General features: G+C 44.3%; 1 non-coding gene and 1 pseudogene across 1 annotated transcript; both read right to left on the reverse strand.

Moving 5' to 3' along the window:
• Window positions 1-5190: 5190 nt before the first annotated feature.
• LOC144756949 (small nucleolar RNA SNORD47) lies at window positions 5191-5263 on the reverse strand. The gene has a single exon (XR_013595426.1). It is a non-coding gene; the product is annotated as a small nucleolar RNA SNORD47 (small nucleolar RNA).
• Window positions 5264-6245: 982 nt separating this feature from the next.
• LOC144756956 (small nucleolar RNA snR60/Z15/Z230/Z193/J17) lies at window positions 6246-6321 on the reverse strand (annotated as a pseudogene).
• Window positions 6322-26509: the final 20188 nt, after the last annotated feature.

Below are 26509 nucleotides of genomic sequence, written 5' to 3' on the forward strand. Positions count from 1 at the left end.
TATACACGTATTACCCTTGAGGAGGCATTGTAATAATTTAAATATCACTATTTATTTTAAAGCACTATGGCTATAGAAAGCTTAACGCTGACAAAAGGTAACATTGTTTTATATGTAGCGTACAAAAGTGTGAATCTTATGCCTAAATCAGGAGGGTTTGCAAGTATACTCGATGTGTGCTCATGATACACCTGCTAAACATATATGTGAAGGCTTAAGATCTGATACCACTTCTTGTGATGCCAGTCCTGTGATGTCACGCGCTGTGATGTCACACGTTGTGATGTCACACGTTGTGATGTCACACGCTGCAATACCACGCGATGCCACTTGCATACTGATTAACTAGGTTAGTCCCCCCACTTCTTTTTTTAGGACTTGTGCGCGGATTATTATGAAGGTAACTTCCTGTCAGTCCGTGTTCAGTGTGCAACACTAAACATCAGTTGCGGCCCGTGCAGGTGAGCAGAGTCGGTCAATGGGGCATTGGGGAGCGGTGAGGGGGGCGGTAACAGTGACAAATGAAGGGATAGTGAAAATAAAATGAATAAATAAATAAAACCACTTACCTTGCGCTCTCCCCATCGCCGAGTCGGCGATGCGGTGAGCCCAAGAAAAGTGATTTATTTGTTTATTTATTTATTTTATTTTCACTGTCCCGTCATTTGTCACTTTCAACCCCACTGTACCCCCTTCCCCGCCCCCGTCTTGCCCAATCCTCCACCGCGCTTACCTGCACGGGCCACCACTGATTGGTAAAACCCTCTGATTGTGCCCTTTTGCCAGGTTATTACGGACACTGTTTTGAGTCCTAGATTTATATGTGACAACTGGATAAATTCTGGGAATTGTAGTCTTGTTTTTCTTCCACTGAACTAATTAGGCTCACACACCTGAAATCAATGCTTTATAGGTGAAAGTTCAGTACTGAAGTAAGTGGGCGCAATGACATGGATTGTGCTGATTACCCTACCCAGCACTTCTTCTTTTTCAGCACTAGTTTGACCTTTCATGTTAGGTAGACCTGAAATGCGGCCAGAACCGCGTGGAGCCGAAAGCCTGACATTTTCACAGCTGCAGTAACTGGTTTGGTTTGGCAGCAGACAAGTTGACTGCCTGTGCTTACTTACTGAGCTCTTCTCATGCAAGACTTCCAGGTATGAACTTTGTCTTTGGAGGTGAAGCCAAGCCCTCCGCTGCTCAACTATGTGGTGTGACATTTGATATAAGGAGGGCGTGCTTGCCTTGAAAGTTTTTTTTAACAAAAACAATCCTTGCCTGAGGACTTTAAGTATTGACTGTATTTTTGACGTGCCTTTCAAAGAGCTATTGAAATTGATAGCTTGCTTAGTTGTGAAACCATGTGCTGCATACTGTTGGTGGCTCGAATTTGGCAGAGGAAAGGGCAATCTGCTCAAGTAAATACTTATGTACCCTTAGATAGCAGCTCCTTATGCGAGTGAAAATTATTTCAGCTTCTCTTACTGATGTGTCAGAATCGAAGGTGTTACATTGAAAAGTGGGCACAATGTAGCTCTTGGATACTCGACATTCAAATCCAATAATTTCAGGTGATTATTTTTAAGTTGAAAGTTTCTACACTCAAAGTTCATATCTTTTTCTAAACTATTTTTATTGGTATTTGTTTAACACATAAACACATTAGAATGACTCAAGACGTTTTATCACGGCTGTACATGAGATTTTTGCAAATTGATAGTCAAGTATATATATCTTGGCGGGTTGGCACCTGAAAGTCACTCTGATAGGGGGCTGAATTATAGGGCTAGGCGACTGGAGGTATCTCTATATGCTGATGATGGCACCTTAGACCTTCGCGACCCTGAGCTCAATGCGTCCTGTCTGATCAGGTAATTCACAGGGTTCAGTGAACTGACCGGTATTACTGTAAACTCGCTTAAATCAGTAATGTTTGCATTGATCACTGACACTGGGGAGCTACCACGAATACGGGCCTTGGCGTACTGAATTATCCGGGGGGTTTTGGTTCAGCAGCGATCTACAAACCCTTTGGCTAGAAAATTACGGTAGGGCCATTGCATAAAAAATAAACAACAACAAACAAAAAAAGTGTATACATCTTATCAACAAATAATGGTTAAATAGCATGCCAATTCCTCCCTTTTCAGTAAGACTTGATTTGCAATTCAGTCCTAAAATGTGTCAAACACGGCATGTATCTTGGAGCACCCCTTGAACAAAACACATATACATTCCATGCTGCCACTCTCAAAGGGGAGGGATCGATGCAGATTTGTAACACCCAGTTATGACATATTTGCCCGTAGAAATCCTTAGCCAATGATTGTATGTCCACATTTTGGGAGCCCTGACTCTTCCGTAATTACCAGTAGTGCCAGTTTGAGAAACAGATCGTTAAGGAGAAGGGGGGCTTCAGTTAATTAACATATATGGCAGACTAGTATGCCTGAATCACTCTATAGCCATTTTGGCAATTTGGAACCTGGAACACTGCAAGGAGTGGATTTTACACATCTTCCAGAGGCACTCCAGTGTAAAGTATGCTTTATGCATATATTTAAATTCAACTAAGTGGAGCTTTGAGGAAATACCTACCTCTCTACCCACCATTTTTGCCTCTCGCCCCCAAGGGGGACCCTGACTGCAAGGCAATCCTTAATTGCTGTAGCCTATCTTGGGTATAACATACAAGGGGAGGATACAACCTGTGTTTTTATTCCTAGTGGGCTCATAGTCACTCTTGCTACTAAAGGGCTGTATTCTGGGCCCCTTAGTTCTTCCTGGTGTCCTGCTAATGCATCCCCAAGTTGAAGGTATCTAAATAATTTCGACCTATGCACATCAAAGTCTTTGGCTAGATTGAACAAGCATTTGCAATGCAATAGGTCTCGCATTAGGAAAGTGTGAGCTATTGGTATTGTAAATGACACATTTTTTTAATGTGTTGGCTATAAAAAGATATAAATTAATAGCATTGTTATTCACAAAGCCAATAGCTTACACTTTCCTAATGCGAGTCCTATTGGCTATGGCAATGCTTGTTGGTAGCAAGCAAGGACAGTGCTGTTGTGGTGCTGAGTGATGATGTGGTGGTGCCCCCAAGTGAGATGGTGGTGCCCCAGAGTGAGGTATCCTCTAAATAGACCTGTAAACAAAACCCTCGTTATGTATATAACATTGATTAACAAAGCATGGGATGCGTTATGAAGAGAGACTAGTAGGCACAGATCAATACTGCAATGATTTTCTTAGCCAAGAATGGAAGTATGTCTGCGAGATGGAGAGTGGTAAATTGGATGAGGAAGATGAATGAATAGGAGACCGGAACAGTAAGCACGGGAGAGGCGAGGGAGAGAGAAAAGAGGAGGAGGGGGCCGAGATCCAAGATCAGCGAGGGAGGAGGTTGGAGATAGGCCAAAATTCATAGGAGCAAAAGCAGCGAGCAACAGAAGTGAGCCTGTATGGAAGAGAAGAGCCAGGGCAAACAATATGAAACAACAAGGTTGAAAGCGAGAGAGAGAGAGGGAAGAAACAGAGCTAAGGAGCGAGAGAGCTGGATGAAGAACAGACCATGAAAACAAGTAAATAAAGGCTAATGAGAGCGAGGCCAGCAAGCTCGGGAGCACATTCCTTTGAAGTTTGATGCCGGGGCGGGGGAGCAAATTGAGAGCGCACGCCGGCACACATGCACTGGCCATAATCCTCATTCCAAAGCCCTCTGGCAGCCTTTCCTGGAGCCCCTACATAAGTCTAGCCGGAGCAATGGGCAAGCACATTGGCTCAGCGAGACCTAAAAAGGAGGGAAATAAGCACCAAACTGCATCACACGCCAGATATGGCAACACAATGAGAAATATTGCCTTTCAGCGGAAAATGGTATAGTCCAAAGCTCTGTTTTTAATATAAAATCAGGGCTTTCAGCGGTCATTTCACTGAAAATACAAGATTTGAAAAAATACCGTCTACGGGTGCTCGTGGAAGACCATTCCCATGGACTGGAATCTAGAGAATTCTAAAGTGATTCTGGCATTTTACTGACCTCTGCTGGTCGTTTTCTATCAAGGCAGTTAAATTGAAGGCAGTTGAACAGAAAAAACGACGTAGAGACAGTCTTTTACTCTCTCAAATGTCCTGCTTCAACCTTTCTCTTGCAGTCACTGCTATCCTATCCAAATAAGACAGATTGGCTTCTGCGAGGTAGTAGAGGCTGCTTTTGGCTGGGTTTTACTACCTAGCCCACACCTACTAGCTAGAATGATAATGTAAATATATTGGGCTATTCACTGCCACTTATACACCTCTGCACTAACAATTGACAGAGGACTGCTCTCCAACTAGACATGTTAACTTATTGCAAAATGCTGTAATTCAAGGCACCCTTGTTAACCTCCATGTATGACACCCTATTAACAGAGCCACTGAATTACGCAGTGCTGGTCACAGGCAACAACCTTATTGAAGGTTGTGCCACTGCACAACAAATTGTGGTGATGAGGATTTAGCTACTTTTGACCCCATTGAGCTAGAAACAAAGATGTAAATTCTTCAGATTGTACATCAAATGATTGTAACAAAAAATATATATTACCCCTTCTTATGAGGCATGTGCTGCCTGTTGGCTTTTAAGTGTGGGAGGAACTCACTGCCTCGCCATATTTGTTTGTTCTCAAAGCGCACGCCCCATTTCATATATTAAATACTCTGTTTTAATGTCACAATAATTTAAAAAAGGCATACTTTAATAAACTCAGTCCTACAGGAATCAGTTAACACCCCTAAACCTTTACAGGTGGATCAAGGACCTGTAACAAAAAAGGGATGAATCCTTGATGCTTGCTCTTTCGACCCCCAGTTAAGTCAAAGGAGCTCAGATTAATCAATTCTTGTCTATTTCATGGGGTGCTCAGTGATTGTTCGAGTTACTATCACCGTAAATCCAGTTTTGAAAGTGACTACCAACAAAATATTAATCTCACCTGCTGAAGGGCCTGCACAGGCAAGCTTTAGAAATCAGATGGTCTAGTCTTAGAGAGGGGACGTTCCAGGCACAAAAGTTTCAGCTTTTGCCACATTACACTCCTTAACACATTCAGGTGGATAGAGAAACCTTGTAGTAAAGGTCCACATAGAGGCTAGTGTGGAGTTGACTGATGTATATACAAGCCACCGGCTACCCTAGAGTCAAGCAACCTCAGACAAATGGAACGGTAGGAGTATAATCAGCAATACTCATATGGCAGAATCGGTTTCATCACTGGTTGCTTGTGAACTACCCACATGACTGCTACAACATTCAGGGGAAGGGGGTGCCACGAGGCTTTGCATAATGGTGTTGAATAGATCAATCCTCTAAGCTCAGAGCAGCCACACAATGAGCAGAGGAAGACCACAGGTGGAAATGCCATACCAAATTGCCAAATGCTACTAGCCAACAAGCCATGACATTAGTACTGCCCTACCCGGTAGGTAGGAGGCAGAAAAAGCAAAGCTTCAAGTCACTCTACTAGCTATATTCAGGGCCATAGGAATTATGCGGCAGAAGGGCAAATCATGCGGCACATTATTAACCTCATTTAGTACTTAGAGATTTGGGGGGACCTCATTACTACCGAAATATAGAAATAAGCAACAGAAAGGTGACCAGTGAACATATGCTCTTATGTAGCAGCACCATGCTGCTGCATTTAGTAACCTTTGAACAGTTTACTAAAAAACAATGTTAAAATACACAGATTATACAAGCAGATGGACCACGTGGCGAATCTATAATTATGTGAAAAACGCCACGGCCGCAGAATCGCATACATCCAGTGGCCCTGGCTACAAGAAATAGCTAAAATCATTATTAACGATCCAAACCATGAAAATGACTGGCCCATGTTGGCACCCGGCTTTACATACACAAGTAAATGATGCAAACCCATCCTGAGCGCACAATTACTAACCTGGCTCATCTGTTCTCCAGTCGCAAACGATGCAGTCTGAAAAGAGACATGACAGCAGAAACTAGTCAGAGGCAGATAGCATGAAGAGATGTTAAAGACTGATGTTTACAACTAACGATGGTTGATTCAGTTAATGCTATTATAGCAGGAGCACCAAATAGGAAGCGTGCTTCAGGACTACACTAATTGATAGCTTTGAGACTGGCAGGATACTCGGTTTAGTGACACCAAGCTCAGTTAAGGTGTGAGTTGAACAAGTGTCAACCCTGGGCTATTAGGGGCAGCACTTTTCAGTTAAGGATGCATCAGCTAGGAGCGAAAGACTGTTCTTCATAGAGAATCAGCTGAACTATGTGCTCATCATGCACACCCTGGGCTGAGTGCTGCGGGGAGAATGTCTGAGCTGAAATACTTCTGAACTCACCTTTTCCTGCAGAGTATACTTGATAAGGGATTCTACCGGAAGGCAGATTGACTCTACAAGTGAAAGTCATGGGGGGGAAAAAAAGCCATCAGGTAGAAGCATTATTTTAAAATAAAGCCACTGCAAGATGTCAGCGTGCTCAGAGTATCAAGTGTGGTTAGCTCTCATCATTACTCTCTTGTTCAAGAGTAGCAAATACACAGTCATCACAGCAGCACGCTCAAGCTCCCCAGCCACCTTAACATGTCTACAAACTAATCTTTAGTTGAACTATGAGGTCTATCCCCACCCACCCTCATCCTAGAGGCTGGCTAAGCCATTTACACCACATTAAAATTACCACGATGCCCAATGTAGATAACAGTCGATATTTACCGTTTTAGGTACATTCTGAAGCTCGAATCTAAAAAACAAACGAGTGTCTGGTCACCCCCAAAGCAATGCCGAATATTGGGAATACTCACTGTTACCTGGCAGCGTAGACTGCCTCTGTGCTCACACAAAGCGATACACGAGCGCAGGCGGGCTCGCGGCCCTTGTCCTTCTACTTCCATGGCCCTGGTCTGCCCCCTGTCCTCGGGCTCGGGTCGTGCGCAGCTGATATTAGACCCGGGTCCTTGTCCGTGCTCTCTTTCTGTGGCGGGCGGGCACGCGCGCGCTCGCTCAGTGCGTAAGAGGGGCGCACTGGGCCTTGTTCTCTCACGCATCTGTATAGGAGGCCGAAAGGGGGCACGCGCCGGCAGTCAGACAGACGGACGGACCAAGCGCCATGGAGCCGCCGCTGCTGCTCGCCGCCTGCCTCCTGCTGCTCGGTGGGGCCCGCGCCGACCTCTCAGGTGAGTGCGAGGAAAGAGGGGGGGGACATCTCACCCTTGGGGGGTGGAGGCGGCGGGGGGGGGGGAGTTGGTGTCTGTATGTGTGCATGTGTGTGTGTGTGTATGTGCGCTCGTGTGCCCGTGTGTGTGTCTGTGTGTGTGCTTGTGCGAAAAGCAGGGGCTGTGTGTGTGTATGCATGAGGCGTCCAAGGAGAGAAAGAAGAGACAGGAGAGGGTGAGCGCGCGACCTGATCCCATTGCGGCCGGCTGCGTGCGCGTAACAGCCTCTTGTCCGCTCTGCCTAGTCCTTGAAAGTAAAACGCGTGAAACGATTACAAAAGACTCGCTCTGCGACTGCAGGCCTTTGGCCTGCAATCGCAGGGCGAGACCTAAAAACGGCTTCATTTGGTCAAGTTCTCATACATCACTTACTTAGGATATTACTTTATCGTCTCAGTGCATGAATCCACACAACTGGTTGACCTGTGTTAGCCATGAACCACTCCAAAGTGAAATTTGCAGGTTCAACCAGTGATGCCAGCCCATCCATCGGCAGGTCTTTTTAGTCAGTTAATACATTCGCAACCTGAGGCAGAGCATTCCCATTCTACCCTTGTACAAATTGTACACTTTTGTCATATAACACTCTGGGTGCCTTATTTGCCCATCACAATGACCTGAGTAGTCATACAATTTCTGAAAGAACTCCGTGGGGATTTGAAAGGGGTAGTTCTGCAAGACACAGAGCAACTGTGAGAGTGAGACCAGTTTAACAGGTCCACCCGGCCCACTATTGAAATGGTGAGTGAGTTCCGGTGCATCACGTCACTATCGGTTGACCTCAGAGGTGCGGCAAGATTTAAATTCTATCCCTGGTGACATATTTCCTTAAATACTTAAAACTGTTGAGTGCTTGAGTTTGAATTGGGAAGAGGAGTTGGCCTAACGGCTAGGGCGCTCGACCTCGGACCTGATGATCTGGGTTCGAGTCTCGGTAACGACACCAAAACCTCCTGTGATTCTGGCCAAATCACTTAATCTCCCCGTGCCTAAAATGAATCTGTGTCCGTCCTCATTTAACGTAACTGGTGCTATGTAAAGCGCTCTGATACCTGATTCGGTTCGGGTCTAGTTCGCGCTATATAAAACTCTGCAAAAAAAAAAAAAAGAATTGAGTTAGGTTTGCTACTGCCTGGTTTCCCCACTGAATCGGGTAAATCCTTGATTTATCTGAGTTGACTACCAAACCAGAGAACCCGCAGTGTCTCAACTATGTTATGTTATGTTATGTTATTAATATTTGTACAGCGCAACAGCTTCCCCAGCAAAGGGGCGTCCTGGCGCTATGAGAAGGCAAGCACAACACTACATCAGTCTGGCGGAGAAAAGAACCTAAATTTAGACAAACAATAAGGTTTTGATAGCGCGTCTAAACTGAAGAAGGTCATCAATTGCCCGAGTCTCAGAAGGGAGAAGGTTCCACCACTTCGCTGCCAGTACTCGAAAGGAGCGGCCGCCAGTTCTACTCAGCCTGAAGCGTGGAACCACTGCCAAGTTCTGGCCCAAAGATCTCAGAGTCCGCAAAGGGACATAAGGAATTAAAAGATTCGCCAGAATTTGGGGAAACATACCTTTGAGGATTTTAAATGCCAGGCAGAGAACCTTGCTTTTAATCCTCTGAGTTACAGGGAGCCAATGAAGCGAGTGCATCGTCTTGGAGACCGAGCACCGTCGAGGCAAACCTACCACTATTCTGGCCGCAGCGTTTTGAACTCGCTGCAGCCGAATAAGTTCAGCCTGATTTATCCCGGCCAAGAGCGAGCTGGCGTAGTCCAGTCGAGACAGTACTGATGCCTGAACCACCTGCTGTCTGGTGGGGGCATCAAAGAATCTCATTATAGGCCTTAGTCCACTAATAACGCCATAGCAAGAGGCCGCCACCCTCTTGGTGTGGCAGATAAAACTAAGTGTTGGATCAAGCCAAACCCCAAGATTTTTTTATCTCCGATACCGGAGAGGGGGTCACACCCAGTTCAGAAGGCCACCAGTCGTCGCCCCACAACCCCACTTGCTTGCCTACCACCATGACCTCTGTCTTCTTGGTGCTCAACTGGAGACAGTTAGAGTTCATCCAATTGGCCACTGCCCGTAAGCCGTCCTGGAACCTGAGGGCCTCCACATCGGAGTCCCCACTCAACGTGACCGCCAGCTGCGTGTCATCAGCATATGAGACCATTGTCAGGCCCCATTGCCTGACGACCGCAGCCAGCGGTCTCACGTAAAGATTAAAAAGAGTGGGGCTCAACGAAGACCCCTGTGGGACCCCCAGAGACAACGGGTACGGTTTAGACTTGCCAGGTGGAATCGCAACCTGGAACGACCTATCGTTAAAAGGATCAAAACAAGCATAGGGCAGAGCCCTTGACTCCTACTTCCTCCAGTCGCTGAAGTAAGATCCCGTGCGATACAGTGTCGAACGCGGCACTCAGATCTAATAATAATAGTGCCGCTGTCCGACCCGCATCAAGCACAGATCGCCGATGTTCGACCATGGAAAGTAGTGCCGTCTCCGTGTGTGGCCCGCACGGAACCCATTCTGAGTTGGGTCTAAGATGTTAGCTCTGGTAAGATGGTCTGCCAGGATACCGTTCACATGGGCCTCAGCAACTTTTGTGGCCCAGGGAAGCAAGGAGATCGGGCGGTAGTTCTCAGGTTTGAGAGGATCGAGGGTAGCCTTCTTCAATATGGGTGTGACTATGGCCTGCTTCCACCTAGTAGGCACTACACCTGAGGAGAATGACAGGTTGATTAAATAATAATCCACATTTGTATAGCGCACAATCACCCGTTAGGGTCTCTAGGCGCTGGGGGCCGTCGGGAAGATTAAGCAAGCTATTGCCCAGAGTCACATGGTGCTGGGCTAACCTGCCGCCGGAGCCGGGGATCGAACCCTGATCCCCAGATTCCAGCGTCAGTCGCCCTGGCCGCGGCGCCACACCTCTTGAACACCGGAGTGCTGCATAGCGGCAGCATAGTCCTAAGCTGAGCCGGTTTAAGCGGATCTGCAGGAGAGCCCGACTTAATTTTTAAACTCAAGTGATCAAAAGCCTCCCTTGTCATGGAAGGCAGGGTGTCGAGACACTCACTATCTCTCACGACACAGCTGTTTCGCACTAAATTGGACGAGACCATAGGGAAGGTTCGATATATGGCTTGCACCTTCTCGAGAAAAAAAAAGAGGCCAGACCCTCACAATGGGAATCTGAACATATTTCTACAGCCGTTGTCCTCTTAGCCACTAACAGCCTGATTCATGTACAATCCGTTTTGCGTGGCCCTAATAGCGAATCATAGCGATTCGCTATTGAGGACACGCAAAACGCATTCATGTAGGAATTGCTACTTAAATAGCGATTCCTACATGTTCTTTATTTGCGAGTAGCAATTTGCTACTCGCAAATACTCCCCATTCATTCCTATGGGCCAAGAGGCCCATAGGAATGAATGGGGATTTGCGAGTAGCAATTTGCTACTCGCAACTAAGATAGCGATTTTAAGGGTGCCAGGGGTGTCCAAAGGACGCCCTGTAGCACCCCTAAAATGCACTTTTGGACAGGTGTTGCGCACACACATGTCCTAAGGACATGTGTGTGTGCTACATGCAACTTTGAAAAATGCTTTTAAAAGCATTTTTCTGAGTTTTTGCTATTTACCGACAGGTCTGACCTGTCGGTAAATAGCGGCCCCAAAAGTCCAAAATCGCTATTTTGTTTTGTGTCATGAATAGCATTTGAGGAATCTCTATTAGAGATTCCTTAAATGCCATTCCACGCAAATATGCGAATTCTTACATAGCGATTTTTGCATTTGGTATCATGAATACCAAATGCAAAAATCGCACTCGCAAAGGGCCAGATTCTCAGAATCTGGCCCTTTGCGAGTGCAATTTACCTACATGAATCAGGCTGTAAGTCCTTTAAAACCTTAAATATAAGTTTCGAGGGGTTAGGGCTATTCAGAAACTCCTGAGCATAATAAGCTGCACGGGCTCTGCATACCGCTCCGTGGTAGATCTTAGTTTTAGCAAAGTAGCAGGCCTTAATCTCAGGATCAAATGATTTTCTCCAAAGCCGTTCAGCCTGCCTACAGGCTCTTTTAAGGGACGCTAAGGTATCGTCATACCAAGGGCTATTCTCTTTAGCGCCCTGTTTAGACCATACCAAAGGGATCAAAAAGTCCAGAGCGCGAGAAATCCACACACAGAAAGCGTCGTACCCATCATCGACATTAATGACCGGGGCCAGGGGCGCTTTCTCCAAAAAACGATAAAAGTCTTCCAGTTTTAATTTATTCCAACGGCGTTTAAGGATTGTTTTATGCTTAGATATAAAAGGAGGATCGGACATAGGGACAACCATCTTCACCAGCATATGACCGGTCCAAATCAACTGAATGGGACAAAGTACTCTAATACCCTCTAAGTTGGTAAAAAACGGGTCAAGTATGTGGCCATCTCGATGTGTAGGAGAGGTCACCAGCTGGGAAAACTGCAAGGCCTCTAGATCGGCAGAAAAACTCCGAATAGCGGGCAAAGATAGACAGTCCAAATGGAGATTGAGGTCACCAAGGACATTAAAATTCGCACATCCTAATGCCTCCGTACTAATTACATCCGGGAGAGCAGCCCTAAAGGCAGCATCGCAGCCCGGAGGGCGGTAAATTAAAAGGCCCGAAAAGATGAAGTGATGATTAAACAAAATTTTAAACAGAGCACATTCACATCCGGGAAGTTTAAGGGCTTTCCATTCACATGGGTAAGACAACTTAACAGCCATCGCAATTCCCCATCCTCTCGTACCCCGATTAAGCGTAAAGATAGCATAGTCAGGGGGAAAAGCGAGGTTCAGTATGGAGGAGTCCGAGTCCTGCAGCCACGTTTTGGTCATAAAGAGCGCGTCAGGGGCCTCTGTTTTAAGGAGATCATATATCTCCTGATAATGTTTAACCAGTGACCTGATATTCAAATTCCAGATGTCAAGATCCCGTTTCCGTGGCATGTGTTTCTGCCCAGCTGGTAAATTCAAGGAACAAATGCGCGACGGAGTGTCCAATGCCCAAACGCCACAGGTGCAACGATAGGGGCCACAAGTTGGGGCCACTGGGGGGAGATCACAGACAGTGCACAATCCCGAATGGCCAACAGCTCTTCCCTTTGATACCTAATTATAGGTGATGGCATAATGGTAGGAAGGGCATCGAGTCCTGCCACGACCCGCGATGCCTTAGCGCTGACGGGCGCAGACGGGCAGGACTCTGGCGAGACTCAGGCGCAGCGAAGGTGCGCCCGCTGCGCGATACCGCAGCGTTGAAGGGAGCTTTAAATAGGCGTCCCTCCACTCACCTGGAGCGCTAGAACGCTCATCAGTGACAACCCCGGAGAGTGAACACCACTCCAAGATGGCGCCCAAAGAGTGAACACCACTCCAAGATGGCGCCCAAAGAGTGAACACCACTCCAAGATGGCGCCCAAAGAGAATCCCACCCCAGGAACCGGACCCGCCTGAACAGCGGTGAGGAGCCGATTAAAGTGCAGGTAAGGGGGGGTAGAATAAGTCCCGTTAAAACCAGGGGAAAATGCAACAAAAAATGAACTAAAATAGATACCAGGTTAGTTAAAATAGTAGCGAGGCACAATGAGGCGCAAAGCGCGATGCAGCGCGCGAATACCTTCTCAGGGAAGACCACAAGGCAGGTCGCCTTAAATAGGCGTCCCTCCACTCAGCTGGAGCGCTAGAACGCTCATCAGTGACAACCCCGGAGAGTGAACACCACTCCAAGATGGCGCCCAAAGAGTGAACACCACTCCAAGATGGCGCCCAAAGAGTGAACACCACTCCAAGATGGCGTCCAAAGAGAATCCCACCCCAGGAACCGGACCCGCCTGAACAGCGGTGAGGAGCCGATTAAAGTGCAGGTAAGGGGGGGTAGAATAAGTCCCGTTAAAACCAGGGGAAAATGCAACAAAAAATTAACTAAAATCTATCTTGGTACCCTCCATATTATAGGTAGGTCATCTACGTATAGAGACCATCCAATCCAGTCCCTGCAACAAGCCCATCCACTCTAATCCATCTTGCAAGAGGTTCAAGACCTATGAGGACAGAAGTTGGCTCTGGCGAGAACCGCCTTCTTTGTTAAATGGAGGAGACAATGCCATCACCCTGTTAACTCGTACTTGTGCACATAGGTTAGTGTAGAGTAGTGGACACTGGTATAGAATTTTATTCTCAGCTCAGCAAGACAAACTTCTTTTCAAAGTTGACCAATGTAATCATCAAGGCCCGGGTAAAGTATCTGCATTGGCCATGGCCCAGTGCATTGTCTCAAATTATGTCCAGTCACCCTCGAAGGTGATAATACATTTTGGTCACGATGTACCACCCATCAAAGATTGTGTTTGGATGTACCATCCAACACAGAAAACGACTGGTTCAAGCAGATGTCCTATTCAGACTACATTCCCGCATTGAAATGACCTAAATCTTCTCAACAAAGACATTGAAAAATTACTAATTGTTAAAAACAGAACCATTTTAGACTAAAGAAAATAATCATATTTCCCACTTCTTGTCACAACTAACCTGGCTAACCACGTTCAAAACTGGGGGCATATTATCAAGAACGGCGATAAAGTTATCGCCGCTTTAGCGTCAGGAAACTGCCGCTAAAACAGCGATAATGGGCTTGATAGTATGCCCTTTGAATTCCCATAGCAGCCCACGTTCTGGTGTTAACCTGGGCTGCTATGGGACTTCACATAGGCATATTATCAAGCCCATTATCACAGGTTTAGCGGCAGTTTCCTGCCGCTAAAGCGGCGATCATTTTATCGCCGTTCTTGATAATATGCCCCTGGATTCTTTGTTTTATGAGGAAAGCTATCAATACTAAAAACCTGTAAAAGCATCAGATTTTTTCAAGTTCTATCGAACATCAGCCCAGCTGTGCTGCACCTCCAAGCCCATACTGAGCTGCCCCAAAATGAGACCAACAGGTAACCCTGGAAGTGACAGGAGCAAAACTCTGGAACATCCTATTTGAAAAAATCAGAAACTTGAACTTCACATCCTTAAACAATCCTTAAGAGAACTACTATTCAAAGCAAAACAAAATCTTTCTGCATCTGCAAAATCCAAGGACATTTTAATCAAGTCCTCCTTCATACACACTTTTAACTTTGATCGTCCTGATAATGCTACGACCCTTCAGCTTTTTACAAGTAATGCCTATCTACTGATCAAGATTAACTCAAAATCACTTCTTCACCCCGTCTGCATGTGCCAAAACCCCTTTCTCTCTCTCCACCTTCGTCTTCTTGTTTATCCTCTTCCTTTTCTACTATGTCCCCTTTGCTGAACCTTGCACTGTGTTTTACAACTTCAAGTGTTACTCTTCTTACCAATAGAATCTGATTGTGTCTGTTAAAACGGTGCACTGCTAGTAGAAGCTGGACCACGGCATTTGTAGTACATGAAAATGATAATAATCAAATGATAATTAAAAATTGAAATAAGTTACCTTGGCTCGGCCGTTAGCCATGGCATTGGCTAGAATTAAAGTCTCTTATTAATATGAGAAATCAGATGATAAGAACCACAATTATCTGTAGCGTTGCCCAGCTTTGGGGCAACTTATATTGTAGCCAGGCACAAATCCTTTGGGAGGGTCCCTTTTTCTCATCAACTGATCCATCGCCAATGAAAAATTCGGTTGGAAGTCCATCGGGACCCGTATCTTTCTATCAGCAATGCTTTGAGATTTCTGCAACCATCAGGGGAAGGTCCAACTGCGCTCACATCAAGTTCATGAGACGATTGATTGGCAGGTTCGGCCCAATTTTGACTACCGCACTCACAAGGGAATACACCCTCTATAGTTTGCCATAATATTCTGCAAAGTCCTGGGCAATACAAAGGGAACCTAGGGATGTAGCCTCCGTAGGAAGAGAGGAGGTGTATTTTGTGTTCCATGCCTTTGTGCTATGGAAGTCCTAATCCCTATGTGTGACTGCATTAAGGTAGCCCTCCAGCACTATGACTTCCATGTGGGGCTATGTGATGAATGCGTCCAACTCATGTAGGCAAGATTGCAATTCTGGAATGGGGAAATATAATCAAACAAATGTCAATAATTGTCCCATTAGCCTTCGGGAGACCACAAGGAATCTACCTTGGGAATCTGCTGATGATCCAGAGACAGCAATTGGACAGGATTTGTGAAGGAAAATGATTACTCCGCTGGTCCGCCGGTAAATTTAATGTGGTATACCCTGGTGTGTTGTCATACTGACACAGAAAATCACATCTATTACACATAAGAGGTACCTCCTGGACAATCAATACTGCAGGCGGGTGCCGTTTGCAAATTGCCAGACTGCCCCATCTTAATCTTGTTGTTTAACTCATAAGATTTCAGAACACTCCTTGGAATTGGCTTGTCTCTGAACATTTGTCAGTCCTCATCATCTAGTAGATCCAGTGTGTGTTGCTGTACTTGTGTGTCCAAATCTATGTTAGCAACTTATATGTAAGCAAAGCTAATAACAACCCAATCCTCAGTTTCCCTCCTCCCTACACTCCTACTTCAGAAGCATCTGTCACCCAAGTTCTGTGACATCTAGCTGGTGTACATGGACGCCTTATTTACCTTCTAATGCATCATAATTTACCCCTGTCTGTAGCATTTGATACCTGCTACTTTTCCTGTAGGAGTCCATTTAAATGTTGATTGTGGTCTCTCACAATTCCTAGCTTAGTCCTCTGGTCCTAGCTCGGAACACAGGGGGAAGGAGTCAGGCATTCTCAGGCGTGGCTCCTCTGTAATGGCGGAGGAGCATCGCCCCACAGCCAACCGCAGCAGACGGTAAATAAAATGTCCGAGCCCTGCAATGACTATAGGGCAGGGCAGGGCTGGGCATGTCAGGGAAGAGCAGAGTGCACTCATAAATGCGCATGTGTGCTTGGCCGGCCGTCCTAGCCCCGCCAAGCACAAATGCTCACTTAAGTTTCTCCAACCTGGCTGTGTTACACAGCAGGGTTGGAGAAAAGGCACAGGCTCCAATGCACCGTCTGAGGGGCAAACGAGTCCACTCAGACCAAATCTGGTGTGCTGTCATGTGAGAGCAGCATCTGGATTGGGTGTGGAGCCTGTGCCCTGAGGACTAATCCCCTTCCGGCCCGACAGCGACGAGAGGAGCAGCGAGGTGGCCGTCAGCGACAGATTAGTCTTTCATTTTTAATTATTTTAATCCCCTCCTACACAAACCACTGCCCTCCTCCCATGGCCGCCCTATCACTGAAGACAGGTGGCGGCTGCCACTGAGCATACTGTCTGACTATATCCCACCAGCCATGAGACTGGAAACTGGAACTGGAACTGACTGACATGACATCATACATGACATCATAGTTCCACAGTTGCCTCTCTTGACCAGTCCCTTGCGCCTCTCTTGTTATCAGCTCAGGGTTAAGATATCTAGCCATAGCCAGTATGATATTAATGTCTTTGGTACCAAGGAGTGTTTTTTGGGCAGTACCCCCGAGTCGAGTGTGTAGCATGTATTCCAATCCTGAGGTTATCCAAGAGGTCCCAGAAAAGCATTTGTACATCTTGCTTTGCCAGATGCTTTGTTTTTGAGGAGTTACACGTATGCACATATAGTGGATGATCAGGTTGAGAAGAATATACTAATGTGCAACTACAGCCAGAGGTGGGGAGAAGAGACGAACAAGAGGAGATCAGTACCGGCGCATGTGTCCTGCCCCAGGTTGTGTGTTCCCTGAAATCAAGACAGTTTGGACCCGGGTGTTACTCCTAGTCAACTGACTTTGAAAGATGTATGTGTTAGGTCCCTGTCTGTAGGTCTTTTCCACTGCCCAGACTGGCATCTCCCCCTCCCAGGTCTGGAGGCAGTCACACTCAAGTTACTCAGACTCAAGCTACCTAGGTCTCACCCTTCTTTGTCGCAGTGTGGGTGCTGCAGATCTGTCCACTATTCCACATGTTACCAACCAGTATTAGGAGTAACAAAGTGAGATTTGCCCTGCTGGCTCACTTTTAATTTAGCCAAGTACAGCAACTTGTAATCAAATTTTATTGCCCTGTGTTTCTGTTTGGTGACAACTGATGGCTTTCACTGCTACTGGACTTGTCTTGTGAAGGCAAGAAAGACCATTACTCTTTGTAACTTGTATAAGACTTCACTCTTAAGGTGTGCTGCTACGAGAAAGCAGGTGGATAATTCTCCTCTCAGCCCGCATGATTCAAGGCAGGAACTTCGGAACTCTTCTGGATGGAGTATTGCGTCTTCTCCAACATCTCATGATTCTCACATTGCAAAGTGTGTGCCCTTCTACATTTTTTACGCTTTCTTCAAGGTACTTGTTTGCGCTCCCTAGTTGGACCACAGTTTCATTAAGGGTAATGAGCATGCCTTCAGTTGCTTCTGCAGTCGTCACTCAATCGGTACACAGTCAAAATATCGAGTTAAAAATTTCGACTTACCAAAATATCGTGTTTAAAATTTCGAAGGTACAGAATATCGATGTCAAGAATATCGTAGGACAGAATATCGACCCTGAGGTAAGTAATATCGAATTCATTTATATCGATGTAAGTAATATCGAAGTTAGTAATATCGATAGCATATATATCGTTGTAACTAATTTCGATGTTATTAATATCGATATTTGAATAATTTTTTAGATTTTTATTATGTATGTGTTATATGTTTTTGTAAAGTATTTAAATTAATTTATATTATATGTGTATTATTTTTATATATGAATAAATGTATTTTTAAGTAAATTATATGTTTTAATTGGTAATTAATTATTTTAATTGATAAATTAATTATTTAATTAGTAATTAATATGAACTTTTATTAAATGTTATGTTTTAGTACCAGAGCGGGTTGTGGGTTTATAGGGGAATAGGGTGGGAAGTAATTTAATTGTGAATATTAATTGGTAATTAATTATTTTATTTGATAAATTAATTATTTATTTGGTAATTAATGTTAATTTGTATTAAATGTTATGGTTCCGTACCAGAGCAGGTTGTGGGTTTATAGGGGAATAGGGTGGGAAGTAATTTAATTGTAATTAATAAAACAAATTATTTAAATATTAATTGGCAATTAATTATTTTAATTGATAAATTAATTATTTAATTGGTAATTAATGATAATTATTATTAAATGTTATGTATTAGTACAAGAGTGGGTTGTGGGTTTATAGGGGAATAGGGTGGGAAGTAATTTAATAGTAATTATTAATTGGAAAATAATTATTTTATTTGATAAATTAATTATTTAATTGGCAATTAATGTTAATTTTTATTAAATGTTATGTTTTAGTACCAGAGCGGGTTGTGGGTTTATAGGGGAATAGTGTGGGAAGTAATTTAATTGTAAATAATTAAAAAAAATTATGTGTAATATATTTTGTAAATATTTATTAATTGGCATTCCCTACTGTTGAACCCTTTGGAGTTGGAATAGTAATTTTTCTCCCTACGCTATCCAACGCTTTCCCTACTGTTGGACCCTCTGGAGTTGGAATAGTAATTTTTACCCATATGCTATCCAACGCTTTCCCTACTGTTCCACTCAATGGAGTTGGAATAGTAATTTTTACCCATACGCTATCCAACGCTTTCCCTACTGTTCCACTAACTGGAGTGGGAATAGTAATTTTCACCCACCCATTATCCAACGTTTTCCCTACTGTTGCACTCTCTGGAGTGGGAATAGTAATTGTTACTCTTACGCTATCCAATGTTTTCCCTAATGTTGCACTCATTGGAGTGGGAATAGTCATGTTTACATACCCGCTATCCAACGCTTTCCCTACTGTTCCACTCACTGGAGTTGGAATAGTAATTTTTACCCACCCACTCTCCAACGTTTTCTCTACTGTTGCACTCTCTGGAGTGGGAATAGTAATTTTTACTTTTACGCTATCCAACGCTTTCCCTAATGTTGCACTCTCTGGAGTGGGAATAGTAATTTTTCCCCCTACGCTATCCAATGTTTTCCCTACTGTTGCACTCTCTGGAGTTGGAATAGTAATTTTCCCACCTACGCTATTCAACGCTTTCAATACTGTTGCACCCTTTGGAGTTGGAATATTATTTTTTACCCATACGCTATCCAATGCTTTCCCTACTTTTCCACTCACTGGAGTTGGAATAGTAATTTTTACCCTTACGCTATCCAACGCTTTCCCTAATGTTGCACTCTCTGGAGTGGGAATAGTAATTTTTCCCCCTACGCTATCCAATGTTTTCCCTACTGTTGCACCCTCTGGAGTTGGAATAGTAATTTTCCCACCTACGCTATCCAACGCTTTCAATACTGTTGCACCCTTTGGAGTTGGAATATTATTTTTTACCCATACGCTATCCAATGCTTTCCCTACTTTTCCACTCACTGGAGTTGGAATAGTAATTTTTACCCTTACGCTATCCAACGCTTTCCCTAATGTTGCACTCTCTGGAGTGGGAATAGTAATTTTTCCCCCTACACTATCCAATTTTTTCCCTACTGTTGCACCCTCTGGAGTTGGAATAGTAATTTTCCCACCTACGCTATCCAACGCTTTCAATACTGTTGCACCCTTTGGAGTTACAATATTATTTTTTACCTATACGCTATCCAATGCTTTCCCTACTGTTCCACTCACTGGAGTTGGAATAGTAATTTTTACCCTTACGCTATCCAACGCTTTCCCTAATGTTGCACTCATTGGAGTGGGGATAGTAATTTTTCTCCCTGTGCTATCCAACACTTTCCCTACTGTTGCACTCTCTGGAGTCGGAATAGTAATTTTTCCCCCTACGCTATCCAACGTTTTCCCTACTGTTGCACCCTCTGGAGTTGGAATAGTAATTAGCCAATCTACGCTATCCAACGCTTTCCATACTGTTGCACCCTTTGGAGTTGGCATAGTAATTTTTACTCTTACGCTATCCAACGTTTTCCCTAATGTTGCACTCATTGGAGTGGGAATAGTCATTTGTACATACCCGCTATCCAACGCTTTCCCTACTGTTCCACTCACTGGAGTTGGAATAGTAATTTTTACCCACCCGCTATCCAACGTTTTCCCTACTGTTACACTCTCTGGAGTGGGAATGGTAATTTTTACTCTTACGCTATCCAACGCTTTCCCTAATGATGCACTCATTGGAGTGGGATTAGTCATTTTTACATACCCGCTATCCAATGCTGTCTCTACTGTTCCACTCACTGGAGTTGGAATAGTAATTTCTACCCAGTCGCTATCCAATGCTTTCCCTACTGTTGCACTCTCTGGAGTGGGAATAGTAATTTTTACTCTTACGCTATCCAACGCTTTCACTAATGTTGTACTCATTTGAGTGGGAATAGTCATTTTTACATACCCGCGATCCAACGCTTTCCCTACTGTTGCACTCACTGGAGTTGGAATAGTAATATTTACACTTACGCTATCCAACGCTTTATCTACTGTTGCACCCTCTGGAGTTTGAATAGTAATTTTTACCCTTATGCTATTCAATATTATTTATTTAAGATGTTACATAATGTTGTATTTAAATAATTTTAAAAATATTAAAAGTATATTTAATTGTTGTTATTTATTAAATATAATTATTTATTATTATTTATGTTAATATTTTATGAGTTTTGATGTATTTTTAAATTGTAGCATTTGTTAATATTTTATAATTATTTAAGAAATAATGTATATATTATAATTATTTAAGTATATATTATATATTTAATTATTAATTTTAATTAAATGTTTAATAGTAAATATGTATTATTTATTCATTTTAAACATTATAACACATTTTAACATAAGTTTAAAATATATATAAGTACTATTTACTTAATGTTACCTTTTTTTAAAAAAACGATATTTTTAATTACGATATTTTTAACATCGATATTTTTGTTTCGATATTTTTGTACTTACCATGTTGTAGATAGGGTGTCGATATACTTGCCTTCGATATTCCAACGTCGATATTTTGTGTGTCGATATTTTCAGCCTCGATATTCTGTCAGAGATCCCACTCAATCAATCACTTCTAAATACCCTATAGCAGTAATGATACATTTATAGCTACTATGCCAATTTTGTTTAACAAAAACTTACAGTATGCCATCTGTGGCTAACCTCATCTCGCTCAAAGGACTAGCCATGGGTTTGCTCTGGCCCTCCTAGATATAGAGCAAGCTTTTGACTCTGTAAACTGGTCTTACGTATAGCAGGTGCTCCAACATGTTGGGTATGGTTCTGGATTTATCCGAAGGGTTCTTCTGATCTGTTCTGCCCCATATGCTTGGATACTATCTAAGGGAGTGGTATCTGATCTGAATATGGCTCTTTTACCCGCATACTATTACCCCTCATGTTGTCACAACGCAGTCGTAACAACGACCGCGTTGTGACAACGCATACCATTACCCCGCAATTCATTACGACCTGCGTGGGGGCGGGTGCTGGATGTTTGAATAGTAAAATTGACTATTCCAACTCCAGTCTGTGCGGACTGTAGGGAAGGTGTCGGATCTTAAATCCAACACCTTCTCCCCCCTCCGCAAGTCATTGTAACGACTTGCGGGGTAATTGTATGCGTTGTCACAATGCGGTCGTTGTTATGACCGCGATGTGACCGCATGTGGGGTTATGGATGCAGAGTGAAGGTCGTTTACCTTCTGATCTATTTCGACTGTACAGGGACACCTGCCAGGGGTGCACTCTGTCGCCGTTTTTCTTTGTGGTCGCCATGGAGCTGCTAGCGGAGACCCTGCTTTACAAGATGCAACTGTGGGGTATATCTTTTGGAGAGACTAATCATGTGGTCTCTCTTTATGCCTGTGACACTTTAGTGTACCTTCAACCGCTGGCTTATTCGGCAACCTTCCTGCTTGAGGTTCTGCAGACATTTGGAGACATCTCAGGCGTCCGAATCAACCCAGATAAACCTAAGTTGCTCCCCTTAGGGAGAATGGTGGGAGTGCCGGAGGAAAAGTTACCTGTGGTGGGGTTTCCCTGGGTGACCTTGGATGCTAGTTATCTGGGGGGGTGTCTGGCCCACACGGCTCTGACATACTTAAAACTTAGTATTGGAAGAATCATGGAGGGAATACGGGGCTAAATCAGGTTCTGGAAGGAACACTCTCTGTCCCTTATGGGCTGGATTGTGATAGTGAAAATGATAATGTTACTAAGCTGTCTCTATGCCCTCCAGCACACCTTTTATGTGGTACCCAGACACTATTTGTGCATGCTGAAGAGCTTAATAGTGGACCTCCTGTGGGGTTCCAAGCGCAAAAGAGTGGGACTCACCACCTTACAGAGACAGTGGAGTCAGGGAGGATTTGAGGTTCCTCGTCTGGAGTTTCACTACATGGCAGCTCAGCTGCAATATACGGTTCATTGGATGGATGACAATGATAACTGGGAGAGGCGGCTTTTAGCAGGCACCCATGGTGGATGACCTTTACCGACCCTTTTGATGCTCGGCTTCGGAGTCCCCTCACTGCGCCCTTATATTATGCAGCATCTGGCGACCATCTGGGAGGGTGTAGTCTGAGCCCGGAGGGGGCCCCCCTAAGTACCGTGCACGGAGGCCCACTCACTTTTCGATACGCCAGTGGTTGTCCGACCGGCTCTTATGCACCAGAAATGCCTCTCTGTGCGGTACGGCCTGTCTCCTGCATTGCCGAGTCCAGGTCCGTGCGGCGCTGGAGGGATGATCTATTGGGAGACCTATAGGTTGATCAGCATTTTATTACGCAAGAGGAGGCGATGGCTTCCTTTGATTTGGATGCTGGGCAATATCTCCAATACATGACAATTTCGAGCGTTGCACGGGAGATGTGGCCGTCCTTTCCTCAGGAGCCTCCTAAGATGAATATTGTTATGGTCATGCTGTATATGGCCCAGGGACATTGATTGATATCCCATCTCTATTGAACTCTATGAGGTGATCTGCTGGGAGCGGAGCTTGCTATACAGTCTGGGGAGTGGGCGGGGGTCCATGAGGGAGTCCGAACGGTTAGCTCTAATGTGCTCTTCAAACTCCTGTAATATAACCTTGTACATCAGACTTACCTTACTCCGCGGACGCTACATGTTATCTATCATTGTTGCCCAGAGGAGTGCCCATGCATCAGGTCCCCAGGGGTTGATTTCATTCACAAGCTGTGAACTTGTCCATCCTTGACTTCCTACTGGCAGGATACACTTACTCGCCTTAATGAGGCTTCGGGATTGGATGTCCCCATGGAGATCTGACAGGTACTGCTCGGATTACTATCATCCCCGGCAAAAAAATTAAGCAGGAAGTTTGGCCTTTTGAGCCTTGTGTTGGTGAAACTGCATATTTCCATTACATGGCTTAGGCCTACGCCCCCCACCTGTAAGGTATGGCTGCAGGATGTCTGTGAATGGGTGACTGCGGAGGAGGTGCAGTTGTGACACGTATGAAGAGATTAAAAGCTTGAAGATGACCTGTTGGCCCGGTCGTCCATGCTGTCTGAGTTGCATGAGGCGCAGGCACTACCTGCTTCCAAGGGCGCAATGTAAGGGTTAGCGCCTCTCACCCTGGAGGTGTGAATGCAGGACAAATATATGTGGGAGATGGCTATGAAAACCTGAGGATAACCAGGAATGCCTTCAACGTTTCGTTCCTTTCTTTGACGAGCTGGCCAAATACGAAAGCAGGTTAAGGGGGCGGTTAAATTGTTATATAACAGGATACAGTTCACTAGATATTGTAAAATGTTTTCTCTCCTGTATGACTAGAATTAGTTGAATTCTGGTATATGCATCGACTACTGTAACAGTCTATATGCAGGGACCAATAGAGAAGTCTGCCACAAACTACAGATGGTGCAACATGCTGCAGCCAGATTAGTGTTAGGATGGAAAAAGAGAACCTATGCCACAGCAGCAATGAACATCCTACATTGGCTGCCCATCTACAAAAGGGTGCTCTTTAAAATCCTACTGATCACTTTCAGGGCTTTCAACTGACAGGGACCCAACTACATACTAAGAATGTTCAAACATTACACCCCCACACGATGTCTCAGATCTCAAGGGGCCAATCTTCTCACCATCCCCAATTTCAGACTCAAGACTAAAGGAGGAAAATCCCTGGCGGTACTAAGCTCCAAAGCCTGGAACACTCTCCCCCATCATCTCCGTCAAATCCCCACAGAATCAATCTTCAGAAAAACCCTCAAAACTTGGATCTTCACCCTTTCCGAAGAACAATGTAAAAACCTTGTCTAGAACTTCCCCCCTTCCCCACCACACTTACCAGACGTCTGATTTTCTGACTCTCTTTCTATAGCGCAAAGACGCTCCCTGGAGTGCAGCCTGCGCTTTACAAAAACCCCATTACATTACATTACAAGTGCAGCTCCTGACCAGCTTCTCAGTGCCCACTCTCGCCCTGAGAGGGGCCTCCTCTGTGACCTCCACACCACCTGAATCCTTCAGTTGCCACTGAGCCCAGAGCCACTAGATACCTCCTGTGTGCTGGAGAACCTTGGAAACTCACTACAAGGTTATTTAGGTCAGCTCCCTTATACATGGTGTGCCTCAAAGGTACAGGCTGCCATAGCATAGTCATAGTATTGTGGGACTATGTCCAGTTCATTTAAGTAGGCCTATAAGTTGGCTGCTTTTGGGTCTGCCACTTCTCTAATACTGCACAGTGGAACCAGGTGCATGCCGTCCTTCAAATCTATTGATGTCCACATAGCTTGGTGTCAGGTATAAGCAGAGTATATGGAGACTAGGTCTTGATGTGGGAAAATGATGCAACAAAATCGGCATCAAATTCTCTATGAAACAATGACAGACTGGTCTTTGGTGGCTGAGGTGCTAAGTCTAGTAGTATAAAAAAAACAATGAGGGACTTCCAGGTCATGAGTGGCACTAGTGTTGAAATACTTTATTTGGGACAAAGGCCATAAAAGTTTCACACATAAAAAAAAATTGTCAGTTACCTATACTCATCATATTGTATATACATAATAAATACGGGTTAAATTCATCATCCAATGTATCTAAGATCCACAGTAAAGTCATCATTGGTCGCAAATTAGGGAGAACATTTTTTTTTGCAGGTCACTAAGTACTTCAGTGCATCCCCTTATTGTATATATTTAAAATCAGCTAACATAATACAGTTAAAATAGCAAATCAGTGTAAAAATCGAAAGTGCTATGCCAGGTAAAGTGCATTGTTCATGGCAATGTCACTGTCTTAGTTCCATTTTTTTTCTTACAATCCCCACTGCAAACAGATATCACGATACGGTAAGTATTACATGTGGTGCAGTATTAGTTGTCAACACCCTTGATGCATCTTGATTCTTCCTGAATCCCAAAGTGCTGCACAGCGGGCGTATTCATTTCTTCCTTGCCCGAGTATACGCTGTACAGAAAAACAAGATGTGCGCTATGTATTCAACTGACCTTGCGGTACATACGGGACATAAAGTGCAAGTCCTATCCCCCGTCATCCCCCAATTTGCTGTGTAGCTCTTAATCTGTAACGTACCATATCTTAATTTAGGTACAGTATTCTGGCAAAATGTGCCAAAATGTGGCTGTATGTGATCAAGGAACTCTTCAAAGTGGCACTAGTGATTTATGAACAGTTCACTTCCCTTGGGAAGATGCCTGGCAACTTTGTGTTGTATTGAATCATTCTCTGTTGCTCTAGCTCATTTACTGTAGTGCCCATCCTACACATTTGATATTTTGCTTCTTGTTCAGTTCCCTAATAAATTGCCTGAATTTTGACCGGTTTGTGGATTATAATTTGGCTTAGTTTTCTTTTTGTCCCTTGCTTGCTGATGCCTTTGTTCCAGGATTGCTTTCAAGTAGGAGTTCACCACTCCTGATATTGGCTTTCTCCACATTGGCTTGGGTTCACTGTGGCCCACCATTCTGAAGCCAGTAAGCATAATAACTATGATTACCACAATTACTACATTGCTTCTGACTATGAGCTATAGTAATTATTTGTCAGTTTTTCACACTAATAGTATAAGCTTGACGTTAATTTCAAGAACACTGCTGTGAATCTTCTGAAGTCTGAGAGACATTCACCAGACAAGACAAGACAAGAGGGGAGAGAGAGCTCCTGCTGTCTCTCCCCTCTTATTCCCATCTCTCTTTCCCTCCAGAAGTAAGTTTTGCTATTTGTCCTTACTCATGTACAGGCAGAACTACGTCCTGGGGAGCA

Source organism: Lissotriton helveticus, chromosome 5_1 (genome assembly GCF_964261635.1).
Source record: "Lissotriton helveticus chromosome 5_1, aLisHel1.1, whole genome shotgun sequence".
NCBI classification, from domain to species: Eukaryota; Metazoa; Chordata; class Amphibia; order Caudata; family Salamandridae; genus Lissotriton; species Lissotriton helveticus.